This window comes from Delphinapterus leucas, chromosome 3, assembly GCF_059928025.1.
Source record: "Delphinapterus leucas isolate spDelLeu-1000000601 "Yukka" chromosome 3, BTC_Dleu_Yukka2, whole genome shotgun sequence".
NCBI classification, from domain to species: Eukaryota; Metazoa; Chordata; class Mammalia; order Artiodactyla; family Monodontidae; genus Delphinapterus; species Delphinapterus leucas.
In genome coordinates this window covers 92491879-92506846 of record NC_143131.1, presented here as the reverse complement: position 1 = coordinate 92506846, position 14968 = coordinate 92491879, and the positions used below count along the sequence as shown (strand labels likewise).

The 14968-nt window shown below is 36.8% G+C and overlaps 1 protein-coding gene across 1 annotated transcript in view; it reads right to left on the bottom strand.

The window, feature by feature from the left end:
• The window catches only part of CAMK4 (calcium/calmodulin dependent protein kinase IV), a 232622-nt gene that overhangs the window by 75469 nt on the left and 142185 nt on the right, over positions 1–14968 (bottom strand). The window lies entirely within an intron of this gene.

Below are 14968 nucleotides of genomic sequence, written 5' to 3'. Positions count from 1 at the left end.
GTTTGTTTGTTTTTTTGAATCAATATCCAAATAAGGTTCATGCATTTGATGGGTTGATATGTCTCTTACTCTCTTTTTACCTGTAGCTCCTCTCTCCCATTCCCTCACTCACTCTCTCTCATCTGCTTTTCTTTTCCAAATAAATGACTTGCTCTTTTTGTATAGATTTGGGCAAGAAATTATTCTTTGAAATTAAAGTCTTTCCTTTTTTAATTTCAAGAATTTTCCTGAGTTAGAATGTTTCATATTTATTTTCTTCCATTGCTTTGGTTTTCTTCTTTGGGGTATGCAATTACACACATATAAGAGATTTTCTACTTTATGGACCCAAATAAACAAAATAAGAAATGAAAGAAGAGAAATAACAACAAATACCACAGAGATACAAAAAAAAATCATAAGAGAATACCGTGAACAGTTAAATGCCAACAAATTTGACAACCTAGAAGAGACAGAAAATTTTCTAGAAACATACAACCTGTCAAGACTAAATCAGGAAGAAACAGACAATCTGAACAGACTGATCAGTAATATTGAAATTGAATTTGTAATAAAAAAAAAAACAAACTCCCAGCAAACATAAGTCCAGGAGCAGACAGCTTCATAGGGGAATTCTAGCAAACATATAAAAGAGAATTAATATCTATCCTTCTCAGACTATTCCAAAAAATTTAAGAGGAGGGAAAACTCCAAAATTTATTCTCTGAGGCCACCATTACCCTGATACCAAAACGCCAAAGACAATACAAAAAAAAGAAAATTATGGGCCAATATCTCTGATGAATATAGATGCAAAAATCCTCAATGAAATATTAGCAAACCAAATTCAACAATATATAAAAAAGGATCATACACTATGATCAAGTGGGATTTATTCCAAGGATGCAAGGACAGTTCAATATTTGCATATCAATCAATGTGATGCACCACATTAACAAAAGGAAGGATAAAAATCACATGATCATCTCAATAGATTCAGAAAAAGCATTTGACAAAATTCAACATCCATTCATGATAAAAACTCTCATCAAACTGGGTACAGAAGGAACATATCTCAAAATAATAAAGGCCATTTAAGACAAACCCATATAAAAAAAAAAAAAAGACAAACCCATAGCTAACAACATACTCAACAGTGAAAAGCTAAGAGCCTTTCCTCTAAAGTCAGGAACAAGACAAGGATGTCCATGCTCTCCACTTCTATTTAACACAGTATTGAAAGTCTTAGCCACAGAAATCCAACAAGAAAAAGAAGTAAAATCATCCAAATTGGGAGGGAAGAGGTAAAACTGTAACTATCTGCAGATGACATGATACTATAATATAGAAAATCCTAAAGTCTCTACAAAAAAACTATAAGAACTAATAAATGAATTCAGGCAAATTGCAAGATGCAAGATTAATATACAGAAATCTATTGCTTTTCAATACACTAATAATGAACTACCAGAAAGAGAAAGGAAGAAAATAATCCTGTTTAAAATTGTGTCAAAAAGAATAAAATGCCTAGGAATAAACTTAACCAAGGAAGTGAAAGACCTATACTTTGAAAACTATAAAACACTGATGAAGGAAATTGAAGGTGATACAAAGAAATGAAAAGATATCCCATGTTCTTGGATTGGAAGAATCAATATTGTTAAAATTTCCATACTACCCAAAGCAATCTACAGATTTAATGCAATCCCTATCAAACCACCCATGACATTTTCCACAGAACTAGAATAAATAATCCTAAAATTTCTATGGAACCATAAAAAACCCCAAGTTTCGAAAACAATCTTGGGAAAAAAGAACAAAGCTGGAGGTATCACGGTCCCTGCCTTCAGACTATACTACAAAGCTACAGTAATCAAAACAGCATGGAACTGGTACAAAAACAGATACATAGATCAGTGGAATAGAATAGAGAGCCCAGAAATAAACCTACACACTTATAGTCAATTAATATATGACAAAAGAGGCAAGAGTATACAATGGAGAAAAGACAGTCCCTTCAATAAGTGGTACTGGGAAAACTGTACAGCTACTTGTATAAGAATGAGATTAGAACATTTCTTCATGCCATATACAAAAATAAACTCAAAATGGATTAAAGGCGTAAATGTAAGACCTGAAACCATAAAACTCCTAGAAGAGATTGTAAGCAGAATACTCTTTGACATAAATCATAGCAATATTTTATCAGATCTGTCTCCTAAGCAAAAGAAGTAAAAGCAAAAGTAAGCAAATGGGACCTAATTAAATTTAAAAGTTTTTGCATTGCAAAGGAAACCACTGACAAAATGAAAAGACAACCTACTGAATGGGAGAAAATATCTGTAAATGATATGAACAATAAGGAATTAATATCTAACATATGTAAAGAGCTCATACAAGTCAATATCAGAAAAACAAGCAAGCTGATTAAAAAATGGGCAGAAGACCAGAATAGACATTTACCCAAAGAAAACCTACAGATGGCCAACAGGCACATATAAAGATGCTTAACATCACTGATCATCAGAGAAATGCAAATCAGAATCACAGTGAAATATCACTTCACACCTTACAGAATGGTTATCATAAAAAACCCCACAAATATCAAATGTTGGCAAGGATGTGGGAAAAAGGGAACTCTTGTGCACTGTTGGTGGGAATGTAAATTGGTGCAACCATACTGGAAAACAGTATAAAGGTTCTTCAAAAAACTGAAAATAGAACTACCATATGATCCAGCAATTTCACTCCTGGGTATATATCCAAAGAAAATGAAAACACTAATTCAAAAAGTTACATGCACCCCAATGTTCACAGCAGAATTATTTACAAGGGCCAAGATATGGAAGGAAACTAAGTGCCCATCAACAGATGAATGGATAAAGATGTGGTATATATACATAATGGAATATTACTCAGCCATTTTCATTCACAATTCGATTTTATCATCCATTCAAATGACTAAGCCAATCCAAATTTAAATGACAGACGCTTTAATTGGGCTTTAGTAGCTGAAGCTGCTGAGACACTATACACTTCAAGCTTCTGATGACTTTTAAAATGCCTCCAGTGTACACATGTATATAGGATACTTTTATAACCTCCCTGATGAAAACCTAATATTGAAGTAGCAGCTGAACCCAGAGCCAGCACTTAGTGGTAGAGGCTGCAGGTCTCTCCTCTACACCTTCTTTTGCACTTGGGAAGCACAGCAACATCTGGGTAGAGTTCTAGCTTTGACTTCTGTCTCCTCATCTCTTGGGGTCCATTCCTTAGCATGCTAAATTTTTTTTCTTGTTTTGTTTGTATCTTGTTTTTTTGTTTGTGTTGGGCTTTTGTTTTCCCTTTGTGTGTGTGTGGTTTGCAATGATGTACTTGCCTAAACTTTGAATTGCACTTTTTAATAAATATTTGTAACAATTAAAAAAAAATGAATGAAATTCTGCCATTTGCAACAATGTGAATGGACCTAGAGAGAATTATGCTTTGTGAAATAAGTCAGACAGAGAAAGACAAATACTCTATGCTACCACTTATATGTGAAATCTAAAAAATAAAACAAACTAATATATATAACAAAACAGAAACAGATTCACAAAGAGAACAAACAAGTGGTTACCAGTGGGGAGAGGGGAGAAGGGAGGGGTATGATAAGGGTGAGGGATTAAGACACAAACTACTATGTATAAAACAGATAAGCAACAAGGATATATTGAACAGCACAGGTAAGTATAGCCATTGTTTTGTAATAACTTTAAGTGGAGTATAATCTATAAAAATATTTAATCACTATGTTGTACACCTGAAACTAATATTGTAAAACAAGCATACTTTAATTAAAGTTTTTCTACTTTTGATTTACATTGTTCTTTTTGCTATGATTTTCTTAATTTTAGTTTATTTTGCAATATTAAGTTATAATTTCATCTATTTTGTGGGCATATCCTCCCGACATGCTTTCACTGCCTAAGGGGACCCTATTCTACTCCTTATTTTCTGTCCTCTTATAATCATTTTGTATTGTAATTAACTGAGCCACATCTCAGTTAAATTTGTTTTCTTAACCTTTTGACAGAGTGGTAGGTCAGGATATCTATTCTAGTTTCATGGCTCTTGACTTTCTGGTTACTTTCATGAAGCATTCAAAAATTGGAAGCATACTTTCTGAGATCTCTTCTCTATCTGGAACATCATTCCCTTTCCTCTACCATCTCTACTCTGATTACTAAAGTCTCTCTCCAGAAGTTTCTCCTAAACACAGTTTTTTTTCCCCCCAAAGAGGCTTTAGATATTAATTTCATGAGTTCACAGGGCCTTCACTGCATTAGTCTCTTCAAACCTTACTGTGGGTATAGCCCTCGCACTTCTCGAAAATTTGCATACCAAAAAGCCGTCAGCTGGGCTTCCCTGGTGGCGCAGTGGTTGAGAGTCCGCCTGCCGATGCAGGGGATACGTGTTCCTGCCCCGGTCCGGGAAGATCCCACATGCCGCGGAGCGGCTGGGCCCGTGAGCCATGTCCGCTGAGCCTGCGCGTCCGGCGGAGCCTGTACTCCGCAACGGGAGAGGCCACAGCAGTGAGAGGCCGGCGTACCGCAAAAAAGAAAAGCCCTCAGCTTTCTTCTTATACTGGCCCATCCTGCTCCCAAAGATTTGGAGATTTTAGAGATTTGAGTGTTCTCCTATCCTTAGTTCCATCACATGCTCTCTTGCTTCCTTTGCTTCTTCTTACATAAATGCTAATACCATGTGGCTCTTGCAAACTGTCATTAGTTTGTCCTCATTCACTCATATTTTAGCTTCATGGAGATACCTTGTCATCTGGTTTTGCTATAGATACTGTCAGTGAGGTTTTGGTTTTTTAGTCCTAGTTTCTCTGTCTATTCTTATGGGGATATTTGGGAAGACTGAAAGACTACTTTGTTGTGGTTTCTGTCTTCCCAGAATTTCAAGAGAAAACATTTTTGATAGACTGTAGATCACCAACTTGCACAAGATGTTTTCAGCTGACAAAAAGTTGTGGTAAAGACATTTGAAAAAGGTCAATTCAAAACATGAGACAAAACAACAAAAAACAATTCTAAAAAATTGTTGACTTTTTGTAATTTTGGATTGAAATTTTTCTTAGATGGTTAGTACCTCAAATAGTATAGTTATTTTTCAGAAAGTACCTTCTTTCTTTAATGTTGCAGCAAGAAGTTTTAAGTTCTCAAAGTAGCTGGTGTTAGAAGCTGAATTTTGAAAATGTTTACAAAATAGGGCATGAACAGAACAGATAGGACAAAATAAAAGAGATGTATTACAAGAAGATACCTTAATGATCATAATTATTAAGATCCAGAAAAGCTATACTGATGCAAAGATTCCGACTTTCTCCATTCAATTATTCTGAACATTGCCAAGAAACACAAACTCATCATATTTTTAAAGGATGAAAGATGGAATATCCCTCCTCACCTTTTTATTTATTGGATACCTGTTATGCACCAGGGTCACATAAAATGTGAGAATAGATTAAAATATTCAGGGAGTTAATATTAATTGGTTCTTAAAAATACGTTTTCATATGATATTTCCTTAGAATACGAATTTTTCCAACTCATGATTAAGTTACATAATCTACTTACTAAAATTTTAATTGAAATGGTTTCTTGAACTATACTTTCTGAACATTGTTAAATAGAGTATGAGAGAAGGGGAAAAGAAGGACTATCGTGTCAGTGTAAGTTGAGAACTTCGGCTACCATTGCATTATCCTCTGCGTTGCTCTCTAAATGTGGATTCTGTGGTACATCCATCAGCCAACACAAATGTAATTAGTGCGTCCGCTGTGTGCTGCACCTGCTTGGTTTTCTCCAGTTGTTAAAGGAAGGGAGTTGTTACAAAGATGATGGAAAAGAATGGCTGATAATTAACTTTTTTTTTTCCATCTCCCATTCTCCCCAGAAGGGGAAAGAATCAATTACCTCCTGCCTGCCATAAACAGTGTGGATTTTCCCATGGTCACTCTTCAAGACTAGAGCTTTACCACAACAGCTTTGTGATACCCCTCCAGGGAGTGCTACTCATGGCTCAGTTTATGCAAGAAGTACTCTTTGGGGTTGTTACAGAACCAACTTGCACAACCATGTGCGGCCTTCCTGATGGGAATCCCTCCTTGTCTGTTAAATACACATGAGTTCTTATGAGCATCCCCACCCCTTAGACAGGAAGTGCTTCAGCCACTAGGATTTCCTATCATTTGCTTTATTATGAATTCTCAAGCTTTGACCTAAATATGATATTTATGCATTTTCATTTTGATATAATTTAGGGTTAAATGCCTGTGTTCAGAACATGTCCTTGTGTGAATGTCTAGTGACTGGCTGGATGGAGGAGTGAACTTTCTTCGGAGCTGTTTTCAGGTAGCATAGAGGTAAGAATAGTAGGTATAAGAAGAATGGTGAAAATTTCATTAATTTTCTATAATATATATGTTAAATTAGTAATATACTTCATCTAATTAATGGAGAGGATGCATTCTAACAAATATATCCATTCATTTATTTATTCAATAAATATTATGGAACGACCACCATGTGCTGGGCGCTCAGTAGTAGACCAGACATGGCCTCTGCACTCATGGGGTTTCTCTTGGTATGAGTAGACAGACAACAATCAACACAGTGTGCTAAACGCTGTGATAGAGATATTAGAGAATGGTCTGGGAGCTCCTAGAAAGGGCAGGCAATTTATTCTGGAGGCTATGCAGGGTGAGAAAAGGATTCCAGAGGTAGTTCAGAGCTGAAGGATGTACAGAAGTTTTCTAGCTGTAGGGAGAGTGGGAGCTGGGGGTAGGATAGGTGTAGGGGAGGAGTATGGGATTGGAGAGAAGGGAAACTGTTCTAAGAGAAAGGACCAAGACTACAGTGAGGATTAGATTGTGAGGATGGGGTAATGATATTTAATCAATATTTTTAACTGTCTAATGTGAGCCAGGTACTTGCTGGATTTAATAAAGAATAAGATTTGGGTTCTGCCCCAGATGAGACCACAGATAGTAAAGAAATTACTAATAAATACATCATCATAGATGTAATATATGTTATACTAAGGTTTGTACAGCCAAGAAATTTATTAATTTTTTTGTCAGAAACATCTCTAGAGCAGACGTGTGGGGCAGGAGCACAAATGCAGGTGCCTTCCCCACCTCGTCTCACGTGAACTCTGCACACCATAGTTTGGTCCTACGATCAGAACTCAACTGTTTCTCTTCCAGGCTCCTTCTGCTAAAAGGAATTTTGTTCCCAGCTGATTTGTTCATCAGAGTGTCACAGGGATAGGTCTCTGAAACTCAGACATTCAATTTAAAATATTTTATAAGTTGAGCCAGGCCATCCATGACTGACTGGGAAGAGCAATAGCAGGGAACTTCTCAAGTTGCAAATGCAGGTTTGTAACTTAGAGCTAAGATTGTAGGTGAAGATATTAGTGACCAAGCAAAGGAAAGTGAAATCGTGCAATCTTTTTCTCTTCATTTAGGTAGCAAGACTACAGCAGATGTGTTTGGTCGATGTCTTCTGCTGGGTATTGTGGGAAAAATTCTTAGCCTTCTCACTAGACTGTTGCTTTGATCACCCATGGAGCCTCGCTCCAAGTCTCGCTCACAGTAGGCAGTCAATAAATATTTGTGGAATCAATACCAATTGCTAGGTGAATGGATGCGAGAAAAATTTCAGACTGTGGACATCTGGACAACTCCTTTGCCTATGTTCCTTATCATGTAGAACAAAAGTACTGGACTGGGAAGTGATGCTCACTTGTTGCAAGCACACTGGCCATGGATCCAGAGGGAGAACTGCTGTATGTATACATGCTTCCCAAAGCAACATGGAACAGGTAGAAACATGATCGTTGTCCTTAGGAATAAACTCACAGTTACATAGTTCCTAGATATTACTGTAATAACATGGATCTTTTTAGAAACTTATTTTGAACAAAATCAAAGTGATTCAATTCAGCAAAATAGAGTATTTGTTTCATGAGGCAACAAATAACAATTCCTACAAAAAATTTAGTTGAAATTAAAAAAAATGCCAATTAAGTTGAACCACATACACACAGTTAAGAGTTCATAGCTTTATGCAAAATACACTAGTGACTTCAATTTTTAGAAGCAACAATACGTTCAATCATTATAGGGGTTTTAGAGCTGTAAAAATAGAATAATTTTGGTTGATATTTTTGTCTTTTGTATTTAAACATACTTATCGCTATATTTCTTTTCAGATTTAGTAATTTCCTTTTCATGTTTCTTACATAATAAGAAGGCAGTTAAGATGCTATCTGCGTTTTAAGATCATTTTCAAAGGTCCAGGGCCATGTAGTTTTTAGCTATGCTGCACAATTTCCTGTTGCTCCATTGTAGGCTGTGCTAAAAATAAAATCTCTCCTAGGATTTTAATCACAACACTGACCCAAAAGGCTGCCCTGGTGTCCCAGTTCCTACAGGTCTCTCAGTCACTAACAGGCCTAGCTACATCTGGAGATCTGGGAAGGAATCACAATGGGGTGTGTTTCCTTCGACTCCCAGGCTGTGATTCTTTGGCCTCAATAGGCGTTATCACTCCAAGACCATGCCTTTTACTTCCACTGTTTGCTATGTTGGCCCACATGCTCTTTCCCACAGTTGGGACTGTTTTTCTTCTCATCATTTTAAACTCGTAGGATGAGAAAACACAGGAAATGCCTATTTCTCTCCAACAATCTGCTTTAAAATATGACTTTTGTACATTTGCTTCTGTCACCTTAATTGCTGCAAATTGAATTGAGCTCATCTCCAGCCCAGCAGTTAGTACAGACAATGCAGCTGAAGAGCTCTAATCCAATCATATCCTGAGGCCCTCAGACTTCCTGGCACAAAGATTAAGAGCCCTACTGCTCTCCCGACCAATGGCAGCTTTTTCTTAAATGGACATGTTATTAGATATATGAGAAAGACATTGGTCTGGTGAAAATGTGTACTGAAGGATCGAATGACACAGGGTAAAAGCCCCTAATAATATGAGTTTCAGGAACCAAGTTTTAAGGGCTGCCAGTACATCGTTATGCTGCTACATACAAAACTGTATTTAAATGAATTCCGCTGTACCCTGTGTAAATCTACCCCTCCTACATAAGCTTCGTTCACTGCTTTTTCTTATTACATTCATGTCACCTTTGTCTGTATTGATGCTTTTTCTAAGAACTCTCCCAAAGAGTATTAAATTCATATGCTTTAAAAAAACAGTTTCAAAGGGTACTACTAGCACCTGTTAAATTTGAGAAGCTGGGGAGAGAGCGAGGGAATTGTGGATCATTGTGGGTGCTGGCCGAAGAGTTGACAGTATAGGAGAAAGAGGAGGCCAATCAAATTGTAGACCTGGCAATGGGCCTAAGGGATTCCCAGTCCAATTCTCTCATACTATAAATGAAAAGCCTGACCCAAAGATATATAAATTGCCCAAGAGCATATTCAATCATTCATCTGACAAATATCTAAAAATTGCTTGCTTTCTGTCTAGAACAGCTGCTAAGATGGACATGAAGATACTCATATCTAACCCCCCGTCAGTGTGCTCTGCCTTGGCCATCACTTTGCCCTTCCCTCTACCCTTCACCTGCTAAATTTCTATTTCCCATTTAAGATTCAGCTCAAAAGGCTCTATTAGCTCCCTGAAGTCATTTCTGGCTTAGAAGACCCCCTTAATTTGTAACCAATGTACTGTGTTTATGCCCCAATTATAGCATTTATCTTCCCCACATGAATTCTTACAGCCAAATTTGTGACCAGTCTCTAGCAAATGCAAAGTATCTTGTGATAGGTTTTTTGTGTACTACTGATTCTTATCTTTATTTTTTTAGTCCCTTGTCATCCTTTATTTTTTTATCTTGTGATAGTGTGGTTGTCTCTATAAGCCTAGTACACTTTTTTGGAGGTGATGGTAGTATTAAAAGTAATATTTGGGTCCATATCACAGTTTACTTTCCCTCTTCTAGACCGTGAGCTACTTGAGGGTGAAGATAACGTCCTCTGGTTAACACGGTAGTGAGAAGAGAATAAAGTGGGTAGTGAATCTGAAATGGTAGAATGAGGCCAGACTGTAAGGGGTTTTGTTTGTCATGTTTAAAAGAATTTCCTTGAACTAAAAGTAGTGAGTAGCCTTCTGGGCTGATCTGTGATCAAATGAGTGCTTTAAACATAGATGGATGGAAGAGAGTGAAACTAATGCCAGTTAGGAGTCTATTGCAATGGGAAAGAGAATGTGAAGGCTCAAAAGGACAGAAGCAATGGGAAAGGGGAGAGGGAATGGATTTGAGAGCTGCTCACAGAAAGAATTACGGGGAGGGGGGCAGGAAGGAGTGAGAGGAAGAGGGAGAAATCAGTGATTAGCTTAGCTGTTAGGTCAGTTCACAGAAGTAGGGAGGAAAAGCAAGATTGAGAGTTGAGGGAAAGATGCTGAGTTCATTTCAGGACATATTGATTTAGAGGTGCCTATGGGACTTGCAGGTGAAAATGTCTAGCAGATTGTTGAAAATACTGTTTCCATCTCTGCTGAGACAACAGTCACCAATGTGACTGAAGCCACAAGAGAGCATTCAATTTACCTACGGAGAATGTATGAAGAACTTTAGGAAAGGCAGACATTTAAGGGATGAAAAGAGGAAGAGGAACTCAAGAAAGGGATCAAGATAAAGAAAACCAAAAAGTAAGATAAAAACCAAGGGAAAAAGATGCTGTCAAAAACTGTACTAAAGATATGGAGAGATTTAACCAACAATATAAACTAACACAGATCAGATTCTCCAAAAACACATAGCCTCTGGCCTCGGCAGATCCTTAGCGCTTCTGGAAAGTCCTTATTCTTGTCTGTTCTCACATTTCCAAGCTTTACCACTTCTTTCCTCAAGTGTCCTATTCCATTCTCTCCCAGCCATTGTTAGGAGATCAATTTCTCTTCAACAATACTGAAAGAATAAAGCTTTTCAAGTCTGAGCTACTTAAACCTCTTACACTCTCCTCTCCCCCAACACAATCCCATTCCCAGCCCTAGGCAACCACTGCTTTGCTTTCTGTCTCTATAGGTTTGCCCCTTCTGGAAATTCCAGATAAATGGAGTCATAAAATATGTAGTGTTTCCTGTCTGTTTTTTTTTTTTAACTTAGCATAATGTTTTTGAGGTTCATCCATGTTACAGTATATATCAAAGGAACATTCCTTTTCATTGGTGAATGATATTCCATTGTACATTTTGTTTGTTCATTTGCCTGTTTACGGACAATAAAAGTTATTTCCTCTCCTGGAACACACCCTACTCTGTCTGCAGGCATCCATTTGAGCCTGCTGTGATGCCCCCATGGGACTCTGACCAGGAGTCTCATATCTTTTCCCAACATCCATGAAGGTGTACAAGGCTAACTTGTTAGTTTGTAAGTAGGCTAGAATTACATCCCAGCCCTGATATTAAGTCCTCTTTTTCAAAATTGTTGCGACTATTGTAGGTCCTTTGATTCTTCTGCAGCTTGACTATGCTTCTGAGGAAGAGGGAAACTTTTTTTAAAACAAATCCTTTTATGTGGCTCTAGATCTTATTCCTTCAGTGTCTTCTCTGGAATGTTCCAAATAAAAGTCCTTCTCACACAGATCTCTCCTGCTTCCCCATCCTGTAGCCTCCTTCCCATCAGCAAATTAATGTGTTACCACTGTGCCAGCTTAAAATAATAAATAAGCCTCCATTTATCCTGTGTCCCTTTCTACTACCTCAATTTTATTTTTCCCTTCAGAGCCAAGCTTCTGGGAAAAGTAGACTTTAAATCTAGTCCAAATCAAAGTATATGTTTTCTTCATATGTAGCCAGATAAAATTGCATAAGGGAAGACGTATTTAAAATATCCATGGTTGAAAAACAAGTATATATATATATTAATGTTTAAGTTAAGCCAACACTTAAGCAGAACAAACTGTTACATTACTAATTTGAAGTTTTATTTTTAAGTATTAAGAGTACTGACATTTGCTTACATAGCAGCAGCACGGCATGGTAGAAAAATCATATGCTTTGGAATCTAATGTACTTGAGTCCAGTTTCATTTAATTATTGTTGTTGTAATTATTAGATCCAATGTAAACTGAGTGACCTAATGGTAGTTAACGGAACACTGATGCTCAGTTATCTGGTCTACAAAATGTATATATCAAGGTCTACCTTGTATATGTGTTGCTGTGAGGATTAAATGAGATCATGGTTAGCAAAATGCCCTGCCACTGCCAGGACCCCAAAAGGCACTCACAAATGGCCCTCATTATAGTGACCAATTATCCTTTTAGACAATAAGATTTTATAGGTCTTCACTTTAGACAATTACGTTAATGACTAATTTTTGACACAATAGTCTTCACAAATTCAGATGTGTTCTGATTTTGGTTAACAAGAATACCAACCCTGACACAACTCCATGGAGACTGGAGAAAAGACCTAAGTTCCATTTCTAGAATCTTTTCCTAATGACAATGTCCTGAAAATTCCATTTACTTCCACCAAGAGTAACAGACCCAGGAATGCTGAAGTAGAAATGACTATTAGGACTGATATAATAGGACTCTGTCAGGTAATTAATGGAGTAAATTCATAATCCCCAAACATAAGCACTACTTCTCCTGCATGTTGATGGCCTGTTGTTTGGAAAGAGAATATTTTCACTTTTGGGAAATGAAAAAAGAAAGTTTGTAGTCAGACAGATGTGAGTTTCAGGCCTGACTTTATGACTTATCAATTTCTACAGTTGCTGTTCTTGAAAAAAATGGGGATAATAATGCCTTAGAAAAACATGAAGGGTGATTGAGTGAGTTAAATCATACACAGTTTTGCATAGGACCAACCAATACATCAGGGATTCTCCATAAACACAATAAACAATAGTTTATTCCCTTGGAAATGATTTAAAAGGTGCTAACAGGATTTAATAAGAAAGACAGTGAGGCCACATGAGGAGGAAGAGTTGGACGAAAAGACACACCAGCTGCCTATTTGGGGAAGATCATTTACCTTGACTCATTCTCAGTTTCCACATCTGTATAGTGGGGAAAATGCTCTTCATCTGCTTGCCCCAAAGGATTGACATAAAAGAGGAAGACACACTAGTGTCTGTGAAAGAACTTTTAAAGCCACATGTACTGAATTTTTGCTCTCAGTAATGGTGGGGTAGACAAGCGTACAGCCAAGAACAATGAAAACAAGCTAAATAAAATATATTTTAAAGTATATTTGAAGACATCTCAGAGTTACCAAGGAAGTTAAGGCTTTAGGAGCCAAGATCTAGAAGAGAAGAAAAACCCAGAAAAGCAAACCTGATACCTGATGCCTATGCTTTCCCTTTAAAAGCATTTACTGATTCTAAATCAGTAGCTGATGGGGCCATCTCACAGGGTAGAGGGAACAGAAGCTGGCATTTAGGGTCTGTCTGTCAAGGAAGGAGGGCCCTGGCAAAATCCCCTGGCTTAAATTGGGACCCTTAAAGAGCAAAACCCTATGAGTAACAGTTGACAAGAAATAGATCCACCCTCAGGAAGCCCAGCTTTGAATCAGTCCACTGCCTGATTAGGTTAAAGTGATCTGTTCCTTACCTTAACTGCCTGCTAGAGCAAAATAAAATCTGCTCTTTCGGAAGGCAACAACATTTAAAGCCTCAAATTCTAAAACCTTTTATACATAATGTTTAGCATTTGAACACACATAATCTAGCAAGCAAAAAAACAAGGAGAAAACAGAAAAAAAAAGACAATTAAAAATTCACAAGATATTCTGATACTGGAGTTAGACAAAAATCAGAAAAAAAAACCCCTAATCTTTAAAAAAATTTAATTAGAAGACCAGAAGGACACTGCTAAATTAGTTGTCTTAAAATACAATCATTTTCTGGAAAAAAACTACTTGAAAATTTACTCTTAAACAACCTCAGAACTTGTCCACTTAAAAAGTTCAATAAATTTATAAGAATTGTGACTAGATTGAGACGGAACAGAAAATGTTCTGGAGGTTTTTCCATGATATCGTAATTCTGTGGAAATTTTTTGGGGGGATTATCTTGGACACAAAATATCACTGATTTTAATCCCTAAAATTGTAATCCATTGTCCTATGCAATTTACTATTCATACTCTACATGAAACAGCAGATTCCACTTGGATTTACCATGTTTCGGTTTTTAGGAGCACCATAGGACAGATCTTTTGTTAATAAAATACAACCATTTTGACTATAGTGGACTAACATAATTATCGGTTCATCAGTTGCTCCATTAGTTCATTCATTAGATACTATTAGAGTCATCATTAGACCAGAAATGAATTTCTATCATTACAATTAAATGTTTGGTTTTTGACCTAAGTACAGGAAAAGAGACCATATTTTGATTTTTAACTCTCAAGAAAGAAATAAATGGATAATAATGCAGGATATATTTTCAGTTTGATTCAAATTTAAAGATAACTGTAGAATTAAGTAACTTAATGGCAACAGATATGTGGACAACAACATTCGGGGGAAAAAAGTCTATTATCTACGACCACTAAGAGTTTATAGAATAGTTGAGTGCTCTACTGGCTGCCTGCCATTCTTCAGATGTCCTCTGTTAAATCCGAATATTTCATCCATTTATCACTATACATGAAATTTATCAACAGCATTTAGTTTTTCACTCTTATCTATAGCTGAATTAACTCTATTCCATCAAAATCAACTAGACTGCAAGATGAGAGAACCAGAAAGGCTGGGGAGAAGGGAAGGAAAGAGACTCCTGATTCCAAAATGATTTAAACAAACAGAGGTTAGAAGGTAAATAGTAAGTGCCATTGGTAGATGACAACTTCATTGTGAAATTCCTGTCCTGCAATTATTTACAAAGAACAGGAGATTTTTCTCTGTTAGACCATAATTAGCAGAGAAATATGTAAGTTTTCATTAGGAAGATCTCA